At 36.5% G+C, this 22,609-nt stretch overlaps 1 protein-coding gene across 1 annotated transcript in view; it reads right to left on the bottom strand.

The window, feature by feature from the left end:
* LOC118933468 (nck-associated protein 1-like) overlaps positions 1-14,818 on the bottom strand; it is a 368,769-nt gene extending 353,951 nt beyond the window's left edge. Inside the window, exon 1 of the mRNA XM_057503820.1 lies at positions 14,642-14,818. The gene's annotated coding sequence lies outside the window, so the exon portion shown is untranslated. The remainder of the gene's footprint in view (positions 1-14,641) is intronic.
* Between the last annotated feature and the right edge of the window lie 7,791 nt (positions 14,819-22,609).

Raw genomic sequence — 22,609 nt, 5'->3', positions numbered from 1 at the left:
CTGAAGTTACTCTACAAGAAGATATGTCAAAGAAATAATCAATCTTCCCAGGTTTTCTCCCGCCTGCTACTTCTATAGCTTTTCTTCTTCCTTCCTAATTACAACCCTTAAATAGAATTCGTGCCTCATATCAAATTTACCGAGTATCATAACTCCTCCAAGTGGTAAAGATACCTCAAGACAAATGCTGGGCATAGAAGCCACAGGGCATAAATATGCAAAGAAATAAAAAGCTAACCATTTCAAACAATAAGGCTTCTCTCTCACTTACCAACTTAACATTTCCCTGTATGGCCCCGGAAGATGACTGGTTAGCCAGAGACGGGTAAGATTCCTCAAGGGAGGAACAACCTAAGACAGGCACAGTCGCAGGGGGGTCATCAGGTGAGAAATTGGGGATCAACAGAGGTGAGGCTTAGAACCTCACCCTCCCTGTTCTGAGAGAAATCTTCTGCATATGTGGATGTTTTATTGCCCTTGTCTAGCTTGGATTAACACATAGTCTACGGGCACACACCTGATCATCTACATTTGCTCTCTTACAACACTAAACTATGTTTTCTACCTTTATGTTGTATCTACCTACCACTTCAGCATTTTATTAAAAATAATAAAGACAGAAATGTGGTATCCACATATAAATCAAGTATAAAAATCAAATGTGTATTCATATTTGAACTGACTGTTTATAGTTCATAATGCATGAGCAAAACTAAAAGTTTCTGTGATGACTGCCCTTGTACTGTTCACCATGTAACTTAGTCACTATGTAAGAATTTGTTCTCCATGTAAGAACTTGTTCGTTATGCTTCAGAAGATTGGAGACTGATGAAAATTAGGCTTGGGGTGGATTAATGATTCTGCATTGAGCATTGACTCCCCTATACAGAATTTTATTGTTGTTAACAACCATTTGATCAATAAATATGAGAGATGCCCTAACAACAACAACCAAGAAAAAGTACACACTTCCAATTGTAAAATAAATAAGCAACTGGGATGTAATGTATAGCATAAGGAATATAGTCAAAATATTGTAACAACTTGGTATGGTGATAGCTGGTACTTAGAATTATCATGTATATAAATGTTGAATCACTGTGTTGTACACCTGAAACTAATGTAATGTAATACTGTGTGTCAACTACCCTTCAATAAAAAATAATTATCTAAAAAAAAGAGAATACTATGAAAACCTATATGCTAACAAGCTGGGAAACCTAGGACAAATGGACAACTTCCTAGAAAAATACAACCTTCCACGATTGACCCAGAAAGAAACAGAAAATTTAAACAGACCAATTACCAGCAACAAAATTGAAGTGGTAATCAAAAAACTACCAAAGAACAAAACCCCCGGGCCAGATGGATTTACCTTGGAATTTTATCAGACATACAGGGAAGACATAATATCCATTCTCCTTAGAGTTTTCCAAAAAATAGAAGAGGAGGGAATACTCTCAAACTCATTCTATGAAGCTAACATCACCCTAATACCAAAACCAGGCAAAGACACCACCAAAGAAGAAAACTACAGACCAATATCCCTGATGAACGTAGATGCAAAAATACTCAACAAAATATTAGCAAACCGAATTCAAAAATACATCAAAAGGATCATACACCATGACCAAGTGGGATTCATCCCAGGGATGCAAGGATGGTACAACATTCGAAAGTCCACCAACATCATCCTCCACATCAACAAAAAGAAAGACAAAAACCACATGATCATCTCCATAGATCCTGAAAAAGCATTTGACAAAGTTCAACATCCATTCATGATAAAAACTCTCAGCAAAATGGGAATAGAGGGCAAGTAACTCAACATAATAAAGGCCATCTATGATAAACCCACAGCCAACATTATACTGAACAGCGAGAAGCTAAAAGCATTTCCTCTGAGATCGGGAACTAGACAGAGATGCCCACTCTCTCCACTGTTATTTAACATAGTACTGGAGGTCCTAGCCACGGCAATCAGACAAAACAAAGAAATACAAGGAATGCAGATTGGTAAAGAAGAAGTTAAACTGTCACTATTTGCAGATGACATGATACTGTACATAAAAAACCCTAAAGACTCCACCCCAAAACTACTAGAACTGATATCGGAATATAGCAAAGTTGCAGGATACAAAATCAACACACAGAAATCTGTGCTTTTCTATACACTAACAATGAACCAACAGAAAGAGAAATCAGGAAAACAACTCCATTCACAATTGCATCAAAAAAAATAAAATACCTTGGAATAAACCTAACCAAGGAAGTGAAAGACTTATACTCTGAAAACTACAAGTCACTCTTAAGAGAAATTAAAGGGGACACTAACAGATGGAAACTCATCCCATGCTCGTGGCTAGGAAGAATTAATATCGTCAAAATGGCCATCCTGCCCAAAGCAATATACAGATTTGATGCAATCCCTATGAAACTACCAGCAACATTCTTCAATGAACTGGAACAAATAATTCAAAAATTCATATGGAAACACCAAAGACCCCGAATAGCCAAAGCAATCCTGAGAAAGAAGAATAAAGTAGGGGGGATCTCACTCCCCAACTTCAAGCTCTATTATAAAGCCATAGTAATCAAGACAATTTGGTACTGGCACAAGAGCAGAGCCACAGACCAATGGAACAGACTAGAGAATCCAGACATTAACCCAGACATATATGGTCAATTAATATTTGATAAAGGAGCCATGGACATACAATGGCAAAATGACAGTCTCTTCAACAGATGGTGCTGGCAAAACTGGACAGCTACATGTAGGAGAATGAAACTGGACCATTGTCTAACCCCATATACCAAAGTAAACTCAAAATGGATCAAAGACCTGAATGTAAGTCATGAAACCATTAAACTCTTGGAAGAAAACATAGGCAAAAACCTCTTAGACATAAACATGAGTGACCTCTTCTTGAACATATCTCCCCGGGCAAGGAAAACAACAGCAAAAATGAACAAGTGGGACTATATTAAGCTGAAAAGCTTCTGTACAGCAAAAGACACCATCAACAGAACAAAAAGGAACCCTACAGGTATGGGAGAATATATTTGAAAATGACACATCCGATAAAGGCTTGACGTCCAGAATATATAAAGAGCTCACACGCCTCAACAAACAAAAAACAAATAACCCAATTAAAAAATGGGCAGAGGAACTGAACAGACAGTTCTCCAAAAAAGAAATACAGATGTCCAACAGACACATGAAAAGATGCTCCACATCGCTAATTATCAGAGAAATGCAAATTAAAACTACAATGAGGTATCACCTCACACCAGTAAGGATGGCTGCCATCCAAAAGACAGAGAACAACAAATGTTGGCGAGGCTGTGGAAAAAGGGGAACCCTCCTACACTGCTGGTGGGAATATAAGTTAATTCAACCATTGTGGAAAGCAGTATGGAGGTACATCAAAATGCTCAAAACAGACCTACCATTTGACCCAGGAATTGCACTCCTAGGAATTTACCCTAAGAATGCAGCAATCAAGTATGAGAAAGATCAGTGCACCCCTATGTTCATCGCAGCACTATTTACAATAGCCAAGAATTGGAAGCAACCTAAATGTCCATCGATAGATGAATGGATAAAGAAGATGTGGTACATATACACAATGGAATACTACTCAGCCATAAGAAAAGGGCAAATCCAACCATTTGCAGCAACATGGATGGAGCTGGAGGGTATTATGCTCAGTGAAACAAGCCAAGCGGAGAAAGAGAAGTACCAAATGATTTCACTTATCTGTGGAATATAAGAACAAAGGAAAAACTGAAGGAACAAAACAGCAGCAGAATCACAGAACTCAAGAATGGACTAACAGGTACCAAAGGGAAAGGGACTGGGGAGGATGGGTGGGTAGGGAGGGATAAGGGCGGGGGGAGAAGTAGGGGTATTAAGATTAGCATGCATGGAGGGGTAGGAGAAAAGGGAGGGCTGTACAACACAGAGAAGGCAAGTAGTGATTCTACAACATTTTGCTATGCTGATGGACAGTGACTGTAAAGGGGTTTATAGGGGGGACTTGGTATGGGGGAGAGCCTAGTAAACATAATATTCGTCATGTAAGTGTAGATTAGTGATACCAAAAAAAAAGGGCAGTTCCTGTGTGGTAACCTCCAATGAGTTCTACACAAGAGTATAAAGGACATATAAAAGTGTAGACAAAGGGTCTGTTTGTGTTTATACAGAGGATCAAAGCCTAATTGGGCTACCCTGAAAATGAACTAAGATACGATATGAAAAAGAACTTCCAACATCAGTACTCTCTGGAAGACTTATGCCGGAAGATGATCATCAATAGACCCCAACAAAGATCCACGCACTGCTACAGGTGTAGATGCACTCATCCCACCAGTTCCTGGACTTGCCATGGGAATGAGGAAGGAGATATCTAAGCTAGCCTGTGCATACAGTAAAACAACAAATTTGACTGGATCTATACTGTTGGAACTCAATCAAGAATTAGGAGAAGTGCAAACTGTAGCGCTCCAAAATCTTACAACTACAGACTATTTACTGTTAAAAGAACATAAGGGATGTGAACATTCCCCAGGAATGGGTTGTTTTAATTTGTGTGATTTCTCTCAGACTATTCAAGTTCAGTTGGACAATATCCACCATATCATAGATAAGTTTTCACAAATGCCTAAGGTGCCTAACTGGTTTTCTTGGTTTCACTGGAGATGGCTGGTAATTACAGGTATGCTTTGGTTATGTAACTATACTCCTATTATGTTAATGTGTGTGCGCAATTTAAGTAGTAGCTTAAAACCTATACATGCTGAAGTTACTCTACAAGAAGATATGTCAAAGAAATAATCAATCTTCCCAGGTTTTCTGACGCCTGCTACTTCTATAGCTTTTCTTCTTCCTTCCTAATTACAACCCTCAAATAGAATTCGTGCCTCATATCAAATTTACCGAGTATCATAATTCTTCCAAGTGGTAAAGATACCTCAAGACAAATGCTGGGCATAGAAGCTACAGGGCATAAATATGCAAAGAAATAAAAAGTTAACCATTTCAAACAATAAGGCTTCTCTCTCACTTACCAACTTTACATTTCCTTGTATGGCCCCGGAAGATGACTGGTTAGCCAGAGACGGGTAAGATTCCTCAAGGGAGGAACAACCTAAGACAGGCACAGTCGCAGGGGGGTCATCAGGTGAGAAATTGGGGATCAACAGAGGTGAGGCTTAGAACCTCACCCCCGCGTTCTGAGAGAAATCTTCTGCATACGTGGATGTTTTATTGCCCATGTCTAGCTTGGATTAATACATAGTCTACAGGCACACACTTGATATCTACATTTGCTCTCTTACAACACTAAACTATGTTTTCTACCTTTATCTTGTATCTACCTACCACTTCAGCATTTTATTAAAAATAATAATGATAAAGAGAGAAATGTGGTATCCACAGATAAATCAAGTATAAAAATCAAATGAGTATTCATATTTGAACTGTTTATAGTTCATAATGCATGAGCAAAACCGAAGGTTTCTGTGATGGCTGCCCTTGTACTGTTCACCATGTAAGAACTTATTCACTATGTAAGAATTTGTTCTCCATGTAAGAACTTGTTTGTTATGCCTCAGAAGATTGGAGACTGACAAAAATTAGGCTTGGGGTGGATTAATGATTGTGCATTGAGCATTGACTCCCCTATACAGAATTTTATTGTTGTTAACAACCATTTGATCAATAAATATGAGAGATGCCCTCACAAAAAAAAAAAAAAAAGTATACACTTCCAATGGTAAAATAATAAGTAACCGGGATGTAATGAATATAGTCAAGATATTATAACAGCTTGGTATGGTGATAGCTGGTACCTAGAAGTGTCATGTATATAAATGTTGAATCACTGTGTTGTACACCTGAAACTAATGTAATGTAATACTGTGTGTCAACTACCCTTCAATAAAAAAATAATTATCTACAAAAAAAAAAAAAAAGCATATGCTCCAAAAAAAAAAATATGTATAGGAACATGGTTCACTCTTTTAATACCTCAGCTGCTTCACTGGAGTTACGACTATCAAAGGAAAAATCTGATTAGCTCAATCAATTTTATTTTGTAAATATTTTTTAAGACTAGTCTAACTCAGCAATAAAACACATTCTTTTGCCAAAATACTGACATTGAAATGATTTTTTAAAATAACATAACTGAAAAGAACTATAACAAACTCCCAGGGATCATACTGAGAATGCATGCTATTTGTGAGAGCAGAGAAAAAAGAATAGGCCCACCTAAATCATGTCAGGGAAAAGGAGAGAAACACAGAATATGACCAGTTTTTACTGGAAAGAGGAACTTAATTTTTACTCAGTTCAACAAAACACAAGTTTTAACACAGGTTCTGCAAAACTGAGGCATAAAGGAATGAAAATTCTCCCTTTAGTCTTCAAGAAATTGAAGCTAATGCCTAAAGTAAGAACAGACATCATCTAAGATCATGGACCATAAAAGCAACTTACTTATCATTCTTTTATTTTCTAACCTTAAAAATAATGAAATACAGGGTGAAAATTTTCAATAAATACTGGAAAGTCTATCAAGGGCAAAACAAATCTCAAAGTAGTATTAGTGGTTAATTTTCCATTCACTTTTTTCTTATGTATCACCTAATTTTGGCCAACAAAAATTTACATCTAAATTTCTGTGTGAGCTTAGGTAGATTAAAATATATATATATAATAAACCATCTCCACAGTGTGGATTAAGAGGCTTGATAGGAATGAATACTGTTAATTATTGGAAATGCTTTAAAATTAACATAATTTTATTAATAACTGCCTCTTAAAGCCAATAACAGCAGGTTTAAAGACATACAATTATCGTTATTGTTTTCTAAGCATGAATTCTGAGAAAACCATGAACTTAAATATTTCAGCCCATTATATATTCCAATAATACTCAACGATTGATAATTTTAGTGATTTAGGTGAGTTACTGTGCCACTGTTGCCCTTAAACACTTTTCAGTTTCCATTATACAGAAACATCTCAGTTTATAAAACAAAGGTGTTCTGTTACAGTTTTTTCAAAGTGTTGTATGTGGTCACACTTTTACTGTTCTAACGAAGTTGCTCTTTAAAGGACTACTGAAAAGCATACTTCTGAAATTCAAATAGTAATGTTGTATTAGCAGTACTACATAGCAGTATAGATGCTAAACTGTAATATGAGGTAGTAAAAAGGAACACTTAAGAACTGTTTCCCAAAACCATTTCCTAAAATGGTCCTGAGCTAGATTTAATTGGAAAAAAATGAGCATTTATTAAGTGCCCACTATGTTTTAAACCCTGAAAATGGAACTAATAACAAAAGCCTACATTTATTCACTTCTTACTACATGTTAGGCACTGTACTAGCACTTTGTATGAATTAACTTACTTAATTCTCAACCTTGTAAGGTTAAAGAGTATTCTGCAAATGTGGGAGAACTGGAATTTATTTAAGATTTCAAGAATTAAAATCAGTAAGACTAACATGGCTTAGGAAAGCAGAAGACATAACCTGGAACATACCAGAAACTGAAAGAAAATACCCTGTATAAATTGTTTTTAAAGTAGAGAGCCTTTGTGCAGCCTAGCATTCCAGAAGTTTACTTATACTCTAGAAAACAAAATTAAATCACTACAGTGAACAAGTATCAGAAAAAGAAACCAGAGGTATTAAGAACTTAAATATTTGACTTATTTGGATCAAGATCCAAAAAGTATATACTTAAAAAACCTAAAATGATTATACATTAGTGTATATCCCTGGTTCAGAACAACTGTCTCCTCTTCGATTTATAAACTATAAACCAGAAAGGTTAAATAACTTATCCAGAGTCACTTTTTTTTTTTTTCTCAGACCTTTATCTAGAATCTAGCTCTCTCAACCCAAAGAGTACACTACAAATAGGGAAAATGATAGGGAAGTTTATAGAGGCCAGCAAAAACATCAGACATTAGTACAGTATTTTATAACCTTATATATATTTTGTATCTTTATATATTCTACTGTACAGAAGTTCTGGGATCTTAAATAATGACTGGCTACTCCTTGGCATTGCCTGATTGAAGCTTCTATTCAGAGTTCAAAACAAACCACAAAAGTCACCATCTCTTCTTCCCATCCCCTGCACACTGGATCTTTACCTCCTTTCTTAAGACTCCCACAAACCACATTGCATTTTAGTTAAGTATCTACATATTTCTCTCATCCACTAAAATTTGAATTTCTTGGCACTGGAGGCTATCATAGTTTCTGTTTCCCCAATGTCCAGGAAGACATTCAATAAATGAAGACTGAATGAATGAACGGAAAGGAAACCCACAATATTACAGACTGAAAGAATAGCTTATATGACTTAGAAAACAATTTTAAAGACGCAGTTTTAATACTGTCAGCTTTCTAAAATAATAAACTATTCAATTACAAAGTATTTTCCACTATAGGCTTTTTTACTTAAAAGATTCCTTTGAAATTGGCATTATGTACAACCCTACTTACAAACTAATGATTCAAGAGCTTATGAAGTTTCTTAACTGAAGTAAAACATCTCAGTACAGTATTATTTGAAGAAATAACTAACTAGGAGATTGTCTCATAACTGTCAGATTATGTAAACAATTTACCAAAGTGTACCTGCAGTATTGCAATTCCTAACAGAATTACAAAAAAAAAAGATTTTATTGCATTTACTAAGATAATATTAAAACAGTCACAACAACAAAAGAACACATCTTGGGAACAGAAAGGAGCACTACTAATTTTGTAAAAGTCCAAGAGAGACAAAAACACACTTACTGATCTTACTTTTCTAACTGCATTTCTTGCACTTCATGTTACAGGGTTTTTCTATGTAAAAATGTTACCATTTGACTTTAGAAACAAAAAACTGTATTTGAAATTTCGATTATAAACATATCTGCAAGTGAGGAAATGACTGTTTATCTCCTTAAAATTAAGGAAGATAAATGCTATTTCGCTGTTTCTTTTACACCTCCCTTGCTGCTTTATATATACTCTTCCCTGAGTTTAAGCAAATTTTATTTTCTTTAGTATTACTTGTATGGTTAGTATTTTCAGTTTGTATGTTTTAATATGGGACTAAATTTCATTCAGGCACTACGGTTTAGAAATAATCACAATGGGGAAGTGCATGTAACATGAAAAGTCAATACAAAATATATTTCGCCAAAATTTCTTGAATTGAATTTTAAAATTCCTAATTCTAAACAATTTCTCATTTTAATACATTATTAAGCTAAACAGAAGTATCCATTAATAATCACTCTGGTACACTATGTGATTTCAATGGTCTATTCATACAAATCCACACAAACTTCATACAACAGTAGACAGGAAGATTATTTCTATAATTGCATTATTTCTTTAAGGTTATCGTGGGGTCAAAATCTAATTATATTGACAAAAATTTCACACTAGTAACTATAAATCTGGTGGCAAAAACAGTTTTATTAAGAGCCCAGACTTAGGGGTCAAGAAAAAAAAGTGCCTCTCCAAATTCTATTGCCTTATTTATAAAGCAGGTACCTATCTACATCACCGATCTAAGGACAATTAAAAGAAAAAATACACATAGCACAGTGAAATCTCAAAATAAATGTCAGCTAGCATTACTTTCATTATATATTATGTTTATTACACTATAAAGATATTAACTATTTGGTCCTAGTAGCATGTACACCTATTGAACCTGACACAAAATTATTGTTGGAATTTTACTTAATGCTAACATAGCTAGTAAATTATCAACGACGTGAATTTAAGATTTTCAATCATCCTAACCAGTAAGGACGAGAACTTTCAACACAGACATTTTTTTCATCTGGCCTCCTCATTTTTAACATAATGGATATAGCTATGTCCATTTATATAGCTAAATCCATTCCTTTAAATTTTCTTAAACTGTAAGTATACAAGCAATAGATTAAGGACCCTAATTGCATTTATGTATAAACTGCACCATGTTGCTGCCAATTTATTTTTTGTAAAGAATCTAGTTTAGTCATATAACAGAATATGCATGCACGTATGTTGGTATTTGTTCAAAAACAATTTAAGTATACAAAGCTTATTTTTAAACATGGGAGATGGGCAGGCAGATAATTTTTGAAATCACACATTGATGTTTAAGTTTTTGACAATAAACATGTATTCTTTCGGTAATCATAAAAAATTAATATTTAAGCTGTTTAACAACTCCACATGAGAAACACAAGACAGATAAATGTATCAGTACCACTTAAAAAAAAAAGTTTTTCTTAAGTATTTTTCAGGAATATTTATCTCCTCAGTCTAACATCTACCTTGAGAAAAACTATTATCAAATGCTCAATTTCAAGCAGCTTCCTTGAAAAAATAAAGTTATAGACATAGTAAGATTTGTTTAAATAAATAATATATATTATTTAAATTCAGATTTATGGAAATATAATGTTTTCTTCTAAACATTATTTAAGGGCTGTCACTAGTGAAACCCCACTGGGAGAAAAAAACTACCTCATACTACTAATACCTATCAGTCTAGAAGCTGCCACAGACAATCTTTGAACATGCTTCTGATTGACCAACAGAGAAAATAACATCCTAAATAAAGAGAAATTTTAACACTTACAGAGAAGACTGAAGTTGACTGTTCCCCTTCCTTTACCTTGCACAGCACCCTCCGCATATATCTTCCTGCCCCACACCACCCATTAGAGAAGCAGATACAGCTAAGTACTTTCTATTTTACAATGCAATTCTAATTTTTTCTTCATGAAATAAAAGTAGCATTGACAAAGGGCTGTGAAAAAAAATATTCCTCTAATTAAAAAACAAAAAGGAAGTGAAAGTATGTTGAAATCTGCAAAAATACTCCATTAAAAAAAGTTTGTAATATTTGGGTGGGTCTTATCTCCATTCTGTCCTTTAGAATTGAGGCAATAATTTAATAAGTGGAAAAATATGCAATTATTAACTGAGACCTTTTGGTACAGAATTATCAAGTTCCTGCTGGTGACAGTATAGGAAAAGAAAGGAGACAGAAAAAACAAGTAGTAAACAACAAAAATAAGTATTTTTAAATTCAGCAAAAATGTTTTCTTTGGGCTTTGGGAATGTGTTTGCTTAACAGGAGTAAAATTTCATAGAAACAGATGTTGCCCAAAAAAGTTGTTGTGATTCCTAAATAAATACTATCTTACATTCATAGAAGTTTTAAACTATTTTCATAATGTTACTTTTACCTTAAACATTTCTGTGAAGTAGGCAGAGGAGGTATTACTATCCCTGTATTATGGAAAACTAAAGTGAGCTCAGTTAGTTTTTTAAATGGGCCATAACTTCCACTTGTAAGATAACATAATCAGAGCTAGAATAGACTTTAGCCTTCCTTTACAGTTAATTTTCCCCAATTTTACAGAGGAGGAAAAAATGAAGCTCAGGAAAGTCAAGACACCTACCCACTGTTACAGAACTCTCAATGAAGGGCTGAAATTGGAACGCAGGTCTCTTAACCTCTACCCCTATATGCTCTCCTTCCACTACCACATGGACTGCCATGCCACAGCAACAGATATGAAAGTAGTCTGAAAAATGTTAAAAATTACTCTATACATGAGTATCATTATTAGGTCTGGTAAAGGGAAGACATTTTCAATAAAAAATAATGTAAAGGAATTTAAAAAATAAAATGTAAGACTACCTACTACCACCTTCAGCTATTTCCCCTAAAATCCTCCTTTGTGTGTTCTTACACCCCTGATTAGACTACAAGGGCCTTAAAATTTCCATGAGCTGTACATATTAAGTTCTAAAAAAATTTTCAACTTACGAGATTTTCTTTAAAAAGAAAAACATTTTTCAGCAACCATGTTACATTTCCGAAGTATTAAAGCATATTATTCTTGATTATAGTAACTTATTTTACTTAAATCACTGATGTATTTTTCATTTCATCATGTATGTTCACTAAAATATTTCCATTGCAGACTTCCAATCAAAACAGAGTAATAAGCTCTGATAGATAATCTAATGCATACCTGTATTAATAAAAATGTGGTAATTGGGCAGACATGTATGATGCAGTCAGTGGAAGTGTTTCCTTGAGGACTATAAGAAATCAAGATTGAAAAGATCATGTGGTTTATACTGTCATCAAAATGCAGACAGTATGAACCTTATACACACATTGTGAACAGACCTTACTCACTTTGTGGCAAGTTATTTGAACAAATGTTTCAATCCCTAACGAGCCAGGAAGATATGCCAGTCTTAGAGACAACAGTCTTATACTGACAGGCTGAAAGAATCAAAATCTGATGCATTTGTATGCAAAATAAAGGAGAACAAACCAAAAGCTATTATTATTAAAACTGGAGCAAGATTATATACACACTCATATATATGTTAAATATGCATATATATATATATGTATTATGTATATATTATAAACATAATATACATATTACATTCATCCATTTCAATAAGGCTTAACTGAAGGCCTCATGGACCAGATGTAGTAATTTAAAAATGAGTAACTTGTCCCTGCCCAGAGCAACTCACAAATCAAGCAAGGCAGACAAAATGTTTCTCAACAAACTATAATTTTGCGTTCAGTGCTGAAATATAACATCTCCATAACTCAAAATATTTGATGTTTGGAATTAATGATCATTCAATTCATTTGAAATTTTACTAGTTCAGTAATTCAAGAGCCTTAAGTTTCTCAAAACAGGAAATGAAAAAAATATGCTTTCGAAAAGGCAGTGAAGTAGAATTGTAAGTCCAAATACTTAACATTTAATCTTACATAATTTACTAAGGTAAAATATGTAAAGTTTGATTGTATTTCTACCATAAAGACGTTTAATGAATGCTTACAAAAAAATATTTTGCCCAAATACCCAAATCACTTTTGATATTACTCTCACTTCCTCTTCTGGAAACCAGCATAACCATTTCCTTTCACCACAATACCACAGGTCTAGTAACTTTTAGTATTGTTTGACTTACTCATCTTTTGGACAAAGTTCACAGAGGAACCAACTTCCAAGTCTGTTAAGGAGCATAATCCCACAAGAAAAGTTCATGTCAATACAATCTGTAAGTAATACTGTCTAAAATTTAATTACTTCTAACCTACCTAAATTTACAACCAAGGCTCTTTCCTAAATGAAAAGGGCTTCTCTATGACAGTAAACTCCAGCCACATCAAATGCAACAAACTGAAAACGCATGTGGCAGTTACTCTCCAGATTGCACCGAGTTTAAGAGTCAAATCCTTGCATCTACTTGAGCAACTGCAACATAGCTATCCTTGTATAAAATTTATCACTATTAAGGTAGGACTGCCTTCTCCTTTAGAAATTAGTGTTCTATCAAACTGTTGAAATAAATCACTTTTACACTTGAACCCTATGATACGAATTTCAAAAAAGTAGTATTTCTTCAGCAGCCCTATGAACAAGCATTATAATTCTACTGTTATGACTAAACCAAAAGGAAATATTGGTGATTATGTTAACACAACAAAAATAGATTTGACATTAAACTAGAAATTCTAAAGATCTAGATTGTACCAAAAAAAAAAATCTCAAAAATTTTTTCTTTATTAAATTCTTTGAAACTTACTAATCTTGTCTTAAAAAGAAAAGGAATTTGGTTGTTTTCTCCTAAGATAAATTAATGTATTTGTTCTATCTTTACATCTGTTTTTAACTCCAACTCAGCCTTCCACTCAATCTGCTGACTACATGTAAAAGACTTTGAAAGGACCTATTGGCTACAGCTACTCTATCAGAATATGCTTTCAATCATCAGTCGTAGCCACGTATCTAGTTTTTATTTTGCACCGACATCGAACTTTATGAAACAGCGTCTTGCTATCAGACAAGGCTGAGAAAACTATGAGGAGGAGTGAAGAGTGAAGGGAGTGAAGGTTGTTATTCCTGCTCTAGTGACTCACAGCCCAGAAGTATTTCAGAAGAAAATTCGTTCCACCCTCACTTGCCCTACTCCCCACCTTCAAAATGAAATAATTCCAAATCGTCAACACGCTCTCGCCCGGCTTTTATTTAGCAATCTAAAATAAAGTGGCAAAGTGGCGGGGATGAGGGATCACCCTGATTAGCCATTCCCTTCCCACATTCCCACACTTAATAAAAAAATTGAGGAAAGACTGCTACCGTTTCCACCAGATTCCTCCCATTCAATGGCAGTTGCGGATCGACCAAGTTTCCGCCCCCGCCCCGCAGACCTCGCCCATCCACTCACCCCCACCCCCCTTTCCTGCGGACCCCGTCCCAGGGCCAGGATCCGGGGAGCAGCGGCGGCGGCGCCCCTCGCCCAGCACGGAGCCGGGCCGGACCGCGCCGCGGGAAGCCGGAAAATGGCTTCTCTCTGCCTGCGGCCCGCCCGCGAGCCGCCGGGGAAGGCGCCCGGGGCTCCGCATTAGGCCGCGGTGCATCCCGGCGACCCCGGGCAGGCCTCGACGCGGCGACGCCGTGATGTCGGCCCTGGGCACCGCCTGCTGACCCATCCCCGGTTTCCCCCCGGCCTCCAACCTTCTTCAGCCCGCCCGCCGCCCCCGCCGCGGCCTCGCCGGCCCGTGCGCACCTTCTTGATGTTGTAGAGGCGGGTTAGCATGCCGACGCCCCGGTCACTGAGGATGGTGAGCTTCTCCGCCAGCTTCTGCTGACTGGACTGCAGCACCGAGCGCGACATGGTGGTGGTGGTGGTGCCGCCTCCGCCGCCGCCGCCTGCCTGGCGCCCAGTCACGGGCCCGCGGCTTCCGCAGCAACCTCTCGCGGGCCTCCTACCCTCCTGCCCGCGACCTCCGCCTCAGGGGAGCGCGCCCATGGTCCTGGCGCCCCCGTCCGCGCGGGTGACAGACGAGCCGCGGAGGACACCTTGGGGTCCCTTCCCCAGCGGCAGCCCGCAGCCCAGAGCCTCCTGCCTTCCTCCCGCCGCCCTTCCGTCCCCACCCCCGGCGCTCTCCGCCCCAGCCCCCACCGAGCCGCCTTCCGGAGCTCCTAAAGCAGGTGTGGCGGCGGCGGCGTTTCCGGCAGCTGAGAACGAGGCCGCTTCCCGCAGCCCCGGATGAGCGCTCGGTCACCTGATCGGCCGCGCCGGCGCCCCCGCAAGGCCTGACGGGGAACTGCGCCGAGGGACCGTAGCCCGCCGCGCCTGGCCTCGCGGCCGCCGCCGCCAACGCTGAGGACCCGGCTCAGGCCCCAGACTCGCCCCGTCCCACCCGCCCACTGCGCGCGATCCTGGCGTGGGAGTCAAGTAGTTTTACTTCAGTTAAGAGATTTCTGCCCTTGGCCCCATACTTAAAGATCATTAAAGTTATCATAAGCCTTCAGACAGATGTAGAAAGTAGATGGTAGCTTCATATTTATAATAATCTTAGAAAATTAACTAGTAAAGTTAACTAGTATAGGCTAGTATGCCTAAAAAAGTGTGAATTATACTGTATGTAAATTATATCTCAGTCAGTCTGACTTTTAAAAAGTTATATATCTATGTCTGAAAAATTATTCATTAAGACAAGTGCAATAATGGGACCCACTCTAAGGAAAGTAAGCATTTAAAAATACAAACTGGAAAATAATTGGAGACGGGGTGAGGTTGGCTCTATAGAAAAATTTATAATAGAATTACATTTTGTCCCCCAGATCTATTTTACAATGATTCAATTATGAAATTCCACTCATAAAATTTCCAAAATAAATTTATGACATGCAGCTTTTTATATATGTATTAGAAAACTTTCAGTTACTTATAGTAACAATCCTCTGTGGATTTAAGGAATATTTTTCAATTCTATATAATACATTAAACAACCAAATACTTAAAATGTGCAAAGTACTGTTGTTCTAGAAGGAGATATGATACTGTAAAAGGTGCAGATTTTGATCTCCTCAGATTGACATCCTCGGGAGAACATATGTATACCTAAGGAAATCTAATATAAGACAGCCTGAGATACAGGGCTAAAAAGAGGACCTAGAAAGAGCAGTCTCAACCTGAAGTTTCTAAGGGCCCTTTTGGAATAATTTACGTTTGAGCTTTGAATGAGCAGTAAGTCTTGGACTTACAAACTTGTAGAAAGTTTCAACTTTAGTAAATGCAAGACAGTGTGAAAGTGAGGAAAAATATTAGGAATGTTAATTACATACATGAAAGAAACAAAGGGGAATAAAGCCAGGAAGAGAAGTGGAACAGAAAATACTAGGCTTATGAATGCTAAGGCAAGAAAAAAAACTCCATGGAGAAGAAAAAATACAGAAAAAAATGGGAGAACTAAAGGTGACTTTAGGATATAATGATAATATGGCACAGCTGTTGACTATGACAAGGATTATCCTTCAATATTTATTGCCTCTTTCTCCCTTAGAAATAGGATTAAAACTACATCCTCAAACCTCCCTGTAGCCTACTGTGGCCACATAACTAATGTCCTTGGCAACAAGATGTCAGCTCTCAAGACCCTTTCCTAAGACTGCTGCTGCTCTCCTTCTTTCAGTTCTGCCATGTGAAACAAGGGTGCAACGACCACCATCCTGGACCATGAAGACAATGGCCACTCACTGAGGATGGCAGAACATAGAAATGGAAGATGAATGTGCGCTTAGAGCAGAACTGCCATACCAAACCTGGCCCTGTCTAGATCTGAATTTTGTGTGAAAGAGAAAATTTGATTTAAGCTTCTTTTAGTTTTTTTTTAATTATTCACAGCCAAACCTAATCTTAAATAATAACAGTTTTTGTGGCCAATATTATAAAATCTCTAGCAAAAATCAAATAAGGAATAATAATTAAATTTAACATTCACGTGTTTTTACACAATCTGTTAGGTGCTATTTGAGTTACATTTTCTCCTCTACCTCTCTCAACAATCCTCTGAGATAGTATTATCTTCGTTTCACAAGTGAGGATACTGAAATGCAGATAGGTTTTTTTAATTGCCAAAGGTCATACCCATAGAAAGTGGTAAAGCTGGTAATGGATCCTTTCTCAGTCTTGACTCCACAGTTCATACATATTCTTAATTACTGCAGTGTCATTGAAGATCAGTTGAATTACACAAATCTGTCATGGATCCACTGAACATGATTCTATAGTTTCTTCTAGAGCCCCTGAACTCTGCCCAAACCTTCATTGATAGTCCTTTCATTAAACTTTCTTCAGTTATCATTTAGACTCTCCATATTTTCTGCCAGCTGATAGATCAGGTCTTTCAAGAGGCTTTCTTTACCAGAAACTAGGATGAGAATTATGTCCGTAGTGTTTTTTGCTAACCATGAAGAATATTTCAATTTGCTTTTTTAAATCACTTAGCTGACCCAGCCCTCTGTTGCTTCCCTACTAAAGGCAAGAAGAGAGAAAAAATAATAAAAGGCAGCTTCTTGGTTTCTTAGGATAAAGCCCTTTGATTAGAATATCTCTTGTTATAGGTAAGGTTTCACTTACTTTCAATGGCAAATGCAACATTTTCCTTCCCATCGGACTTCAGAAATATATGACCAAATTCCTCCTAGAAACAGCCTGGGAATAGTGAAGCAGACATATATTGATTTGTTTGTCCTCCATCCCTTCCTTTAGGAAACTGCTACATTCTAAAAAAATTGAGTGCAGAAAGAGAAAAGTGGGTCAGGCTGTGGGAGGGTCAGGCATATTAAATAAGAAATTAATGGAGTTTTGCCAGGAATTGCTATTTTTTAAATTGCTGTAAACACTGCATATCATTAGACCAATGTAAACAGAGGAATCAACTTTGGGTGAAGAACTGTGGAAAATGATGATAGAAGATTTCACCATTATTTAACAGTGATCATAGAAAGGAATGACGTTAACGTATATGCTACATCAATACTTCAAGTTCTGTTCTACATCCAAAGACCACCAGGTACGATAACTAACTCCACTAAAAGATGATTCAGAAAGACAAAAGGGAAACGATAGAGCAACAGTAGCCCTGTATCTGTAGTAAATGAAGTAAGGAGTTAAGACTTAGCCAAAGATTGCAACTTGGTATTCCAAAGGAGTAAGGAAGACAGGCTTCAATGAAACATGTCTCCAGTAGTCAGGAAAAGAGATGCCAGAAAAAGAGCTGATCCAAAAAGTTCAAAAAGAAAACAATGAAAAATTAATTACAGTCTTGTTCCTGACCATTCACACCCAATTAGTTTCATCTTTTAGCCTGCCAGATCTTTGGTAATGCACATCACCCATATTTATTTGTTAAAAATAGATTTAAATTCACTCAAAGAACTTAAGTTTTCTCTGTGGAAAAATGCTAATGTAATAAACATTTATTTCACTTTATGATTGATTTTTAATTTTTCTTGATTTTTTTCACACTATAAAAGATGTGAATTTTCTTCCTTTTGTTTTAGAAATTTATTGTGCTTAAACTCACACTTAAATAATAGATGATAAGATACATATCAGTGTACACAAATATTGATTGATCTTTTGGGTTTGATCTTATTTTTTAAACAGTAGAGTGCTCCATGGAAAATTGTCAAAATCAGTGATAGAACAAAACTTGAGTTAGTATACAGGATAAGCCTATGAGAACCATCAAATTCCAGCTGAACAGAGTACATTTACATCTTTACATTTAGTCAACACCAGAAGTAAATAGTCTTTCAAAAACTGGGAAGGATATTGAGTATATTGAACCAGACCTCCAAGATGCCTTGACTGGAGACACAAATATGGGATACTCAGAATATGGATGTTATTGAAAGCCATAGGAATAGATGAGATCATTTTGGAGGGAGTATTTAAAAGAAAAATAAGACCTAGTCCAAAGCCTGAGGAACTCCAACTTTTAGGAATAAAATAAAATAAATGGACCCAGTAAATGAGAATGACCAGGATTGTGAAGGGGTCTATAGACTAGGGCAGTAGCTGAAGAGGTTAAAGGAGGTTTTGTTGTTTATTTTGTGTGGTAGTTGCCAGACCATCCTGTAGAGGGGGAGAGATTTAACACTCAGAACAGAGAGAAGGAATAATCAAAGGAGCAGAAGCATTGATAGAACAGGAAGAAAAGAGATGGAAGGAAAGCAGATGATACACAGCCAGATTGATTTTTGGTTGGGGGTTGCAGGGAGAGAAGATAATGATATTAGCTAACATTTATAGAATACTTGTAATGTGTCATTCTCTGTTCCAAATACCCCACATGCACTAATATGTTCACATTCATAACTAACTTTTGAAGTAAGTACACTTTATCATTCCTAATAAATAGATGAGGAAGTTATGCCTAAGGTCACAACTGGTAAGAGGTAGAGCTCAGGCAATTAGCCTCTTGATGTGTACACTGACAAAGGTCAATGGAATTGCTTAAGGGAAGATGAGAAGTTTTTCTCATATCTTCTATTTTCTCAATGAAACAAATAGTTCATTAGCCTAAAAGGGAGGTCACATGTCAGAAAATGTTAAACGTTTGTTTGAGTTTGGTGTCATGTATTTAAATGGTTAGGAGAAAAAAGCCTAATCTCTGTGATCAGACTGACACAGTTGGAGTCCTGGCTTTGCCACTTACAGCAGTGTGGCCTTGGACATGTGACTACAGCTCTCTAAACCTCAAATTTTCACTTTAAATGGGGACAATTGTACCTACCTCACTAGATTGTTGTGAGGAATGCATGAAATAATTTTTAGCATTGTACCTTACACAATTCAGTGATATAAACGTTGCTTGTCATTATTATTCTTACCCTAGTCTGCCCACTTGTGTGCTTTTCTACATTGGTACATGGCACAATCAAAGATGGAGTGTTGTGGATTTTCCTTTTCAGGAAGTGCAATGGAAGGAAAGAGTGGCAAAGGAGTCGAAAGAAGTGGTTAGGGAATAATATAGCTAACTCAACTTTAGAATCAGAATTTATTTAAATTTTGCACAATCACCTTTTGTATTTCTTCCATTCCTGATGTTCTTTATTTGTGCTTTATTTGAAATACTAAGATGAAGAATTAATTTTCAGTTGGTGAAGAGAGGAAATGTTTCCTAACTAGTTTCAAATTATTTATACATTTATTTTGTATAGTAAATTCTACATATAAACTATTAGGAGCATATTAAAGCAAACCTTTGCATGTTAGTGTGTATGCATAATTCTTGTGCCAGACATTTAAGAATAGTTTATCTTGAACTGTATGCATTTGAAGTCGATTATCTAATAGATTAGCTAAAAAATGCTAGCTAAAAATGCAACTGCTAGATTATAAACTGTAGAACTTCCAAACATTAGAAGAGAAATTTGGCTGTGCAATCAATTCTGAAAATAACAGAATTAGTTTAGCTCCTTCTTGTGTTTTAAGAGAGGATAAGATAGACTTAAACCCCATGAATTGAAACAGAAGAAAGGAATGAAGTGAACAACTCATCTTTACTCATTTCCCCAAAGGAGTTAGAAGCAGAAACAAAAACAAACCTGCAATCATTTTTCTTTACATGTTAGTCTTTATAGGCCAAATTAATTCTTGGTTCTCACTAAGATTCCTAATTAGTTGTGGATTTTGTACTCCTAAATAAATCTGATGATGCTATGCATCCTATCCATTAAAATGTACAAAATTTTGGTACAATTTTAAAGAGTCTGTGGTCTCACTAAAACCTACATAAAACTCTATAGGCCCAAGGTACATCATCGTTCTGCACTGTAATGAGTCCACCCAAAAAAGGCACAAGAGAAGCAATCATATAGCCAAGTAATCATATTCTAAGTGTCCAGGTTTAACCTATGTAAATGTTAAAGACACAACTTTTTAGAATTGTCCAGAAATGTGAAACACATCTCTTTCCTGATCAGTTTAATGCATTACAACAAACTCTACCAGTAATCTTTGCATATAAGTGATGGGAGCCTTTGTAAGCAACATTTTATCAGGACTAAATATCCCACTGTATATGAATTACTCAACTTCTCTCTTTATCTGCCTCCTCTGGCTGCCAAACCTTTGGCACCTCCAACAGCAGGTGGGAAGGAGAACTGAAAGCCAGAAACCCAATTTTGTTTTACTTTCAGTTGAATACCTTGACTAAACAACTTAGTGCAAAGGAAAAAAGTGAAACTGTTGTTTAGAACTTAATCTTCAAATTGGGTGCAAATTATCATTTGCCTACATATTCCTCTCTGTAATTGCTATGCATAATATCGTGTTGGCCGCCTCCTTAATGAAATGTACAGTGCTTTAAAGAGATCCTGTGGCTTCTGCACATTACATAAGCCATAGTTAGTTTGCCTCAGACTGATCACAGAAAAAAACTGTAAATTTAGACTAAAAAACCTGCTGCTGAAGCAGACCCAGCCAGCTTTTCAGCTTTCAAAGCTGCTCTGTAAAAAGCAGCACATTTGGAAATCTGCTGCTGGTACACCCTATTCATATTCTCTTCATAACATGAGAAAGAGACACAAGACACATGAAAGAATCACAAAATGGAAAAAGCAATAGATTCTAATAAAATCCAGTTAGGCTTGGTTTTCAAATGATTAGGCATTAACATGTCTTTGAATGTTGATAATATACTGTTGTTAGCACAAAGAAGCCCTCTCTTGACTTGTATGCAAGGTGGCAAATTCCCTCTCTGCCAGCACCCACTTGGCCCTCTGTTTCCTACTGCTATCACTTTTCCAGGTAGGCAAAATGTAAATACAAAGTTAATCCAGCCAGCATTAAATAACAGTTTGACACAAAGTAATGGGCTTGACTGCCTCAAATTCTTTGTGGAATGAGGTCATGTAAAAACATAATCAAATATTAAGATTAAGGGATTTTTTTTTTCTTTCCTTCTTTAGGAAAAAACTTCATTTATGTGAAATTAATGTTTTTCTTTTATGTCCTTTTATTTCAAAAGGTATTAGTGGGAAGGTTTTTTAAACTTCAAATGTTTTGTTACCAACTGTTTCAAACTAAAAACAGTAGAGAGGAGAGTACCTATCCTCCCACGTACCTATTACCCCCAGCCTTAACACTTAACATTTTTCCAAACTTGAAGCAAAGGATTTTAATTTGTCTATAACCTAAACCAGAATTCTTTAACTTATGCTACAAATAATAACTAGAGTATAAACAATATAATGTAAATAATAAACAAGTAAAAACTCTTGAAACACATCACTTTGAAAAATTTTTATAAGAAGACAGCTATTTATTGTTCCTGCAGAAAAGACCTGAAGTTATAAACACTAGTCTTAATGTGGGGTCAATTTTCTTTCTTATTTTTGTTTTTGTTTTTGTTTTATTTTGTTATCATTAATCTACAATTACATGAAGAACATTATATTTACTAGGGTCCCCCCTTCACCAAGTCCCTCCCACAAACACCATTACAGTCACTGTCCATCAGCGTAGTAAGATACTGTAGAATCACTACTTGTCCTCTCTGTATTGCACAGCCCTCTCTATTACCCCCAACACATTATACATGCTAATCATAATGCCCCCTTTCTTCTTCTCCACCCTTATCCCTCCCTACCCTCACATTCTCCCCAGTCCCTTTCCCTTTGGTAACTGTTAGTCCATTCTTGGGTTCTGTGATTCTGCTGCTGTTTTGTTCCTTCA

The sequence above is a fragment of the Manis pentadactyla genome, chromosome 6, assembly GCF_030020395.1.
Source record: "Manis pentadactyla isolate mManPen7 chromosome 6, mManPen7.hap1, whole genome shotgun sequence".
Lineage (NCBI taxonomy): Eukaryota > Metazoa > Chordata > Mammalia > Pholidota > Manidae > Manis > Manis pentadactyla.
Note: the sequence above shows the minus strand (reverse complement) of the source record. Positions and strands in the feature narration are given on the sequence as shown.